Consider the following 6,535-nt stretch of genomic DNA (forward strand, 5'->3'; position numbering starts at 1 on the left):
ATGGTGGGCTGGAGAATGCTTCAACACATGGCAAATAAACATTTATACAAAAGTGGCATAAATGATGTCATCACAGAAAAAACATACAATCAAAAGATAAAGTTAGTGACAGAGCAAGAGTGAGAGTTAATAACTAGTAGATAGACTTTATCCCTTGCATGTAGTAGGTATTTAAATGTTTGTTAAATTAACATCGTTATCCAAATGGAAGTTTTGTCAGCTAACTTATGTATCTCCCATTACATTTCAATACTGTTTATTTTCTTTTTTATTTCAATCTGCACAAAAAACCTTTTCATGCTCCCATGAAATAATATTTGGAAGGTGCTTTGCCATTACATACGTGCCCTTCAAAATAAAAATTACTCTCCAAAAGGCAAAAGGATAGCCCTGTTTTTGCTGCAAACCATTGCTTCTATTATTACAAAGTAGCAGTAGAATGAAATCCTTTTGCCTTGACTATTTCAATATACACATATATTACATCTCTCTCTCTCTACTTGACTACAATTTATGTTTAGCTTTTTAAATGAAAGGACTCTAATAATTTCTCACACATAAAGAATGGAGAATGTTATATGTTCTATGTGATATGCAAATTGCATCCATTAAAATGGTTCTGAAAGAAGATTTGTATACCCTCTGCATTGTTCAGTGATAGAAAAAAAAATTTTACTCTTGAAATAATTAATTAGGGATCATCGCAATTATCATTTTGGATCCTGGTCGGGGAACATCTCAGATCAATAAACATTAGCATCTTCACTTTCTCCCCACCCAAAAGGAAAAGAAAGCAGAATTCCTCTGGTATTCTCAGGCATTGCTTAGCATACTAACATCTGCTATCATTGAAACAGCTCAATCAATAGAGAAGAGTAATACAATAATTGCTGCTCCATTTTCTGTAATTCCTCATTGTGGTAGCAACAGCATTTCAATAACATACAGAGAGACTATTTATGGTGCTGGAGTTAAGAGGTTTCAGCCCTGTGCAGAATAACAAAACTCAGCACTGATAGTTATTAACCCTTAATATGAGCAGCTTTACTCAAAGCCAGAGATGCAACACAACATGGCGGATGGAGAGCCAGCGTCTGACACGTACACAGGATCGAGTCCTGCCTGTGACACAAACGAACTATGTGACCATCAATGAGTCACTTAACCTCAACTCCCCCAGGATCTCTTTAAAACTGTAAGTTACAGATGAATTGTAGCTTTAGGTCTTGGAAACGGAGAGGAGGGAAGGGAGATCCCATACTAGGAGCTCCTCACACCAGTGAAGTCACAGGTCAAGAACAAAACAGCAATAATAACAAAGAAAAAAATCAGTCTAATAAACATTGACTTTAAGGCGAAATGTGATGCTACTTGCTGAAGGAAGCCAAGAAATAATCCCTATGCCAGGTTAGAGGGTGGGTCACTGCAAAGACAGGCGACCTAGAGGAACTGATATTATGACACTTGATTATTAAGGCTATTTTTCTACACAGAGAAAGAAAAATCAGCAAGAGTAATGGAGGACACCAGGGTCAATTGAAGCTTAAACCAGCCTTCAGTCAACCACCTTCAATAGGACTCCAGGGGTATTTAAGCTAACAGACTCCCAGGATTTCTCCTTGTTTTCCTCTTGAGTACTATCACCAGTAATTCATATCTCAATAAGATTAACTGATTAATTTTCTCCCCAGTAGATAAATTAAATCTCCTGTATTTTCCTGGGAGGAAAGAATTCAAAAGGATTGGGAGGGAATAATTGAAACTCTACTTACTTTCATGATCACTTTCAAACATATATTAAACAACAAATTTTTTTCTGTTATGTCAGTCACACAAATTAGCATGGTGTCATCAGTTCTAAACTTAAAAAAAATCCACCTATAGTAAATTAATTTTCAGACTATGAGCCTTACACATAGTAAGTTCTCAATAAATATTTATGGAATCTATCCATGAAAACAAGAGTCTGGATAAAAATAAATAAATGAATAAACGTATGACCCCCAGATCTTCCACACGATTTCAAGGTTAGCACTTGAAGATGTTGTGGGCTCCGGGCAGCTAGATGGTGCAGTGGATAGAGCACCATCCCAAGTCAGGAGGACCTGAGTTCAAATCCAACCTCAAACCAAACACTTGACACTTACTCGCTGTGTGACCCTGGGCAAGTCACTTAACCCCAATTGCCTAAAAAAAAAAAATGTTGTGGGCTCTAAAATTAATGTATATGCCCTAAATAATTTTCTTAATGTCTCTACAGAGTTATAAGGAAAGACAGAACTGGCTAGTCAATGAAAGTAAGGGCAGTCACAGTGAACTGGTGTGAAGGTCAGAAGATCTGGGTTCTAGTTCCTACTATCTCACTAACTCGTGTCATGACCTTCAGCAAATCATTTTACCTCAATGGACCTCAGTTTCCTCACCTGTCAAATGAATACCTTAGATTACACAATCTCTAAGACCCCTTTTAACACTAACATTCTTACAATTCCATAAATAGAATGATCCAATTCACTCATTTGGAACACTGTCTACCAATGAATGACATTGCCTTTTTTATAACTTTCCTTGAGCCGTGGAGCTACTCTTACATAATTTGATTTTTGCCTTTCCCTTCATGTGAGGAGACTACAAGATCAAAGCCTGCAGTTTGGGAATTTATCTTAACGATTAGGGATCAAGTACCACAAAACCATTTATGGGACTACTTGAGAAATAAGACATTCTTGTCAATTGAATGATACTTAATTGAAATTTCAGTGTAAGAAATTTCTCTTTCAACCTTTTTGGTTGAAAGTTTTTCCAAAATATGCATTAATTTTCCTGACATCATAAGTATTGTCAAGTTATTCAGTTTTCACTCAGTAATGAATATCATGTAGCTACTTCATGTCATCCTATTAAACATCAATTCTCATTGTAGAGCCTTGTACCAATAGGTGTAAAATGCTTGGGAGATTGAACTAAAACATTATACATGAGTCCGTAGGATAAAATTTGCCTTCTCTGATCTTATTGCTTGTTGTGCTCTCTCCTCCTTCAGCTTGTCTTATGCTGTATTATATTTAAGTAACTTTTGCATTCCCCCAGAGAGTGAATGACAAACCACTCTGGTGTCTTTGCCAAGAAAACCCCATATGAGGTCAGCAAGGGTCAGATGCCACTGAATGACTGAACCACAACACAGAGTATAAGCTCCCTGAGGGCAGAAATTGTTTCACTGTTGTTTTTCTATTCCCCAACCAGTACTGTGCCCACACACTAGAAGCATTTAATTAAAATGTGTTGTGTTTTAATCAAGTTGAATTTTAAATTGTGGACTTGTTTTGTTGCTGCTTGCTACATTCTATTAACATTCTATACATTCTATTAATGATTATTTATCATTATTATTTATTACTATTATTATCATTAATGGAAGAGTCCAGTTATTTCAATTCTGGCTAATTGTTTTGCTGAAGAAAAACATTCATTCTTCATTATGATCCTACCTGATAAGTGAGAATGAATATACATTTTTAGGAAAGAAGAATTTCCAACAAACCCACCTAATTGCCCCAGATCATTTGAGAAATCTCCAGGGGTTATTTTCCTTCCTGAATTGCAGGGGAGATACAGAATGCCACATACTTTATTATTACTATTTCCTAAAGTGATGAGTAATGCCCTTTTAGCATAATAGGCCTTTGATGGAGAAAAGCAAAAAAGAAAAGGAAAAAGCTAGATTTCACTCCATTAACTCTGCTAGTGAAAACCATGTTTCCCAATTCCTTTTTCACACCATAAAAGGCGTCAGATCTGAAACCATGTAAGGTACCATTGTAAAGTGATCCTTCTGTGTTATCTGACTACTTCCTGACATGCAAAATTTTTTCCCAGTAACATGAGGCACAGGGTAGGAAAAGAGTCCTTGGTGCACTGAAAAGAATGTTTTGTTCTAGTAGGAATCAGTTGGATGGCTATTACCACCTGGCCCTGCTAATGAGTAGAGCTGGGAGAACAAAGCTGATGAATATTCCACAACAGATTTAACTGTGTTCCAGGACTAAGCACGGGGAAATCTTTTGGGGTCTGTTGATCATATGAAAATACATTGCTCATATTTTACAGAAACTTAGGATTTGGCTCTTCAGTTAAAATTTTTTTTTGAAAAGAAACATAATCCAGATTTGTTTTATTTATGTTTATATTACCTCAATAATATATTATTTTAAAAGCTATTTGTATAAACCTTGAACATGTTATCTCCTTCCTAATTTTTTTTTGTATTTACCTATCTTTGCACAGGATTTCATTCCCTCAGGTAATATAAGCTCCTTGAAAGCAGGGCCTATTTTCTTTATATCCCCGCCCTAGCACATTTCCTTGCAAATGGTGGGCCCGAAATAAACATTTGAACAATAAATAATTTAACAACAAATTATCAAAAATTGTTGAAATAAGGTTATTCAAACTGATAAACCCCATATTGCCAAAATTCTATATCTGTCCTTGGGGAAAACAAGTCAATTCACCCTGGAAGAATTCCCCTTCTATTCAAATACACCAGGCCAGGAGTACAGTTGGCATCATAGCCAAGAATATACAGGAGTAAAAGCAAATCAGGGACAGTGAGGTGGTGCAGTGGTTAGAGTGTCAAACCTGGAGTCAGGAAGTCTCATCTCCCTGAGTTCAAATCTGGCCTCAGATACTTCCTAGCTTCCTGGACAAGTCATTTAACCCACTTTGCCTCAATTTCCTCATCTGTAAAATGAGCTGGAGAAGAAAATGGCAAACCACTCCAGTATCTTTGCCAAAAAAACAAAAACAAAAACAAAACCCAAACGGGGTCAGGAAGAGTCGAACTCAAATGAAACAACTGAACAACAATGCCTGCCCTGGTGAATGGTTAACACAAATACAGGATAATGTCATAACAAATTCTTCTTCAAAACCATAATGGATCTAGTATCTCATCAATTCCCTGCATCATTCTTGATCACAACCCTATCCTTTGCAGCTCTTGCCCATGTTCTCCCCTAGACCCTCCAGAGATCAACACAATGCCTTTGGAGTCCTCCATTTAGACCTTTTTATATTTCATGGGTAGCAAAGTTTTTTTTCTAAAATACCATTATTAAAATGGGGCTGGCAGTTATATAAAATAGTGGTTGCTACACTCTTGATTTATAATCATTTCCTGGGGCACAGGTGCAGCACAAACACAAACATTATTGCTCCCGGCCATTCTATCTAATTCAGAGAAAGAAGCAACGCAAACAAGCTTAAATGTACACTAGGAGGAAGGGAGGCTTGAGTTTTTTTCCTTCAAGTTCAAAGAACATTTTCCTTTTTTTTTCCCTCTCAGTGAGAGCCTATAAAAGAGCTTTTAGCAGAGTCTTAAGCTCTTGAATTCTGTCTTGTACCAAGTACCATTAACTAGTCCAGCAAGTTATCGAAAGGCTTTGTTTTCTGATGGGACACATGGTAAATAAAACAAAGCCCATGAGCACTGGAACTTGCCAAGGAACATTCTGGTTGGGTACCATTTCCCTGTGTTCATTTTGGGGATGCCTCGGTGGATCACAAAGGCACCCACCCTCCTAATACAGGAGTAATGCAGTTTATCTGGGAATGTACTCAAGAGTCACTTTTTTGTGCTCAGTTGGTCAATAGGCATTTATTAAGTGCCTACTATGTGCCAGACACTGTGGAGAGACAAATAAAGGCAAGACAGTCCCTGCCCTTCAGAAGCTCACAATCTACCCTAACCTAAGAGATGAGGTTGAGCTGAGGGAGATTGTAAGCATAGGAACAATGGAGGAAAGAAGGCTAAAGTTTTCTGAGGTTTTCTGATGGACTTTAACTGATTACAAGTAGCCTAGAAAGCAGATATCATTCTCCATCCTATTTGAGATATGTTAATTTCCCACTAATCTGTGTCCAATTTTCAATTTACTTTATCAAAAGACAAACTATCATGCTCTTATCAGTGCCTAGAAATTAGCAACAGTCAGAAACCTTAAAGGTTGGCCCAATTTAATTGTCAGGGCTCCCTCTGCTGGCTGTGAAAGATTTAAAAAAAAAAAAAAAAGACACTGCCGAGATCCTTATTGTTAGTGTATTATCATTATTACTACTATTTTATCATTTATATTGAAGCTAAATTTATTACATGACAATTACCCAATAAAACCAGATGCTTTATTTTAAAGCTCGCCAAGTATTCCCAGTGAAGATTAAGTAGAATTTTTGTGCTTGAATTAATTAGCTTCTCTTTTACTATAGAAAACAGAGCTATTTTGTATTTAAAACAAATATTTGCCAGTGTTGTAAGGAGCAATTTATTACATCTTTCATAGGAATGATTGCCAACAGCTTGTAGAAAGAAGTGCAAGCATACATTATGGAAGTGATAGAGGTCATCAGTTATAACAAAACTTATTTTATCCCCTTCCTACCTGTTCCCCACTCCCAGCAGATTACCTGCTTCCATATTCCCATCCCAAACACACACACACACACACACACACACACACACACACACACACACACA

This window comes from Vombatus ursinus, unplaced genomic scaffold, assembly GCF_900497805.2.
Source record: "Vombatus ursinus unplaced genomic scaffold, bare-nosed wombat genome assembly UNPS02014779.1, whole genome shotgun sequence".
Classification (NCBI taxonomy): Eukaryota; Metazoa; Chordata; class Mammalia; order Diprotodontia; family Vombatidae; genus Vombatus; species Vombatus ursinus.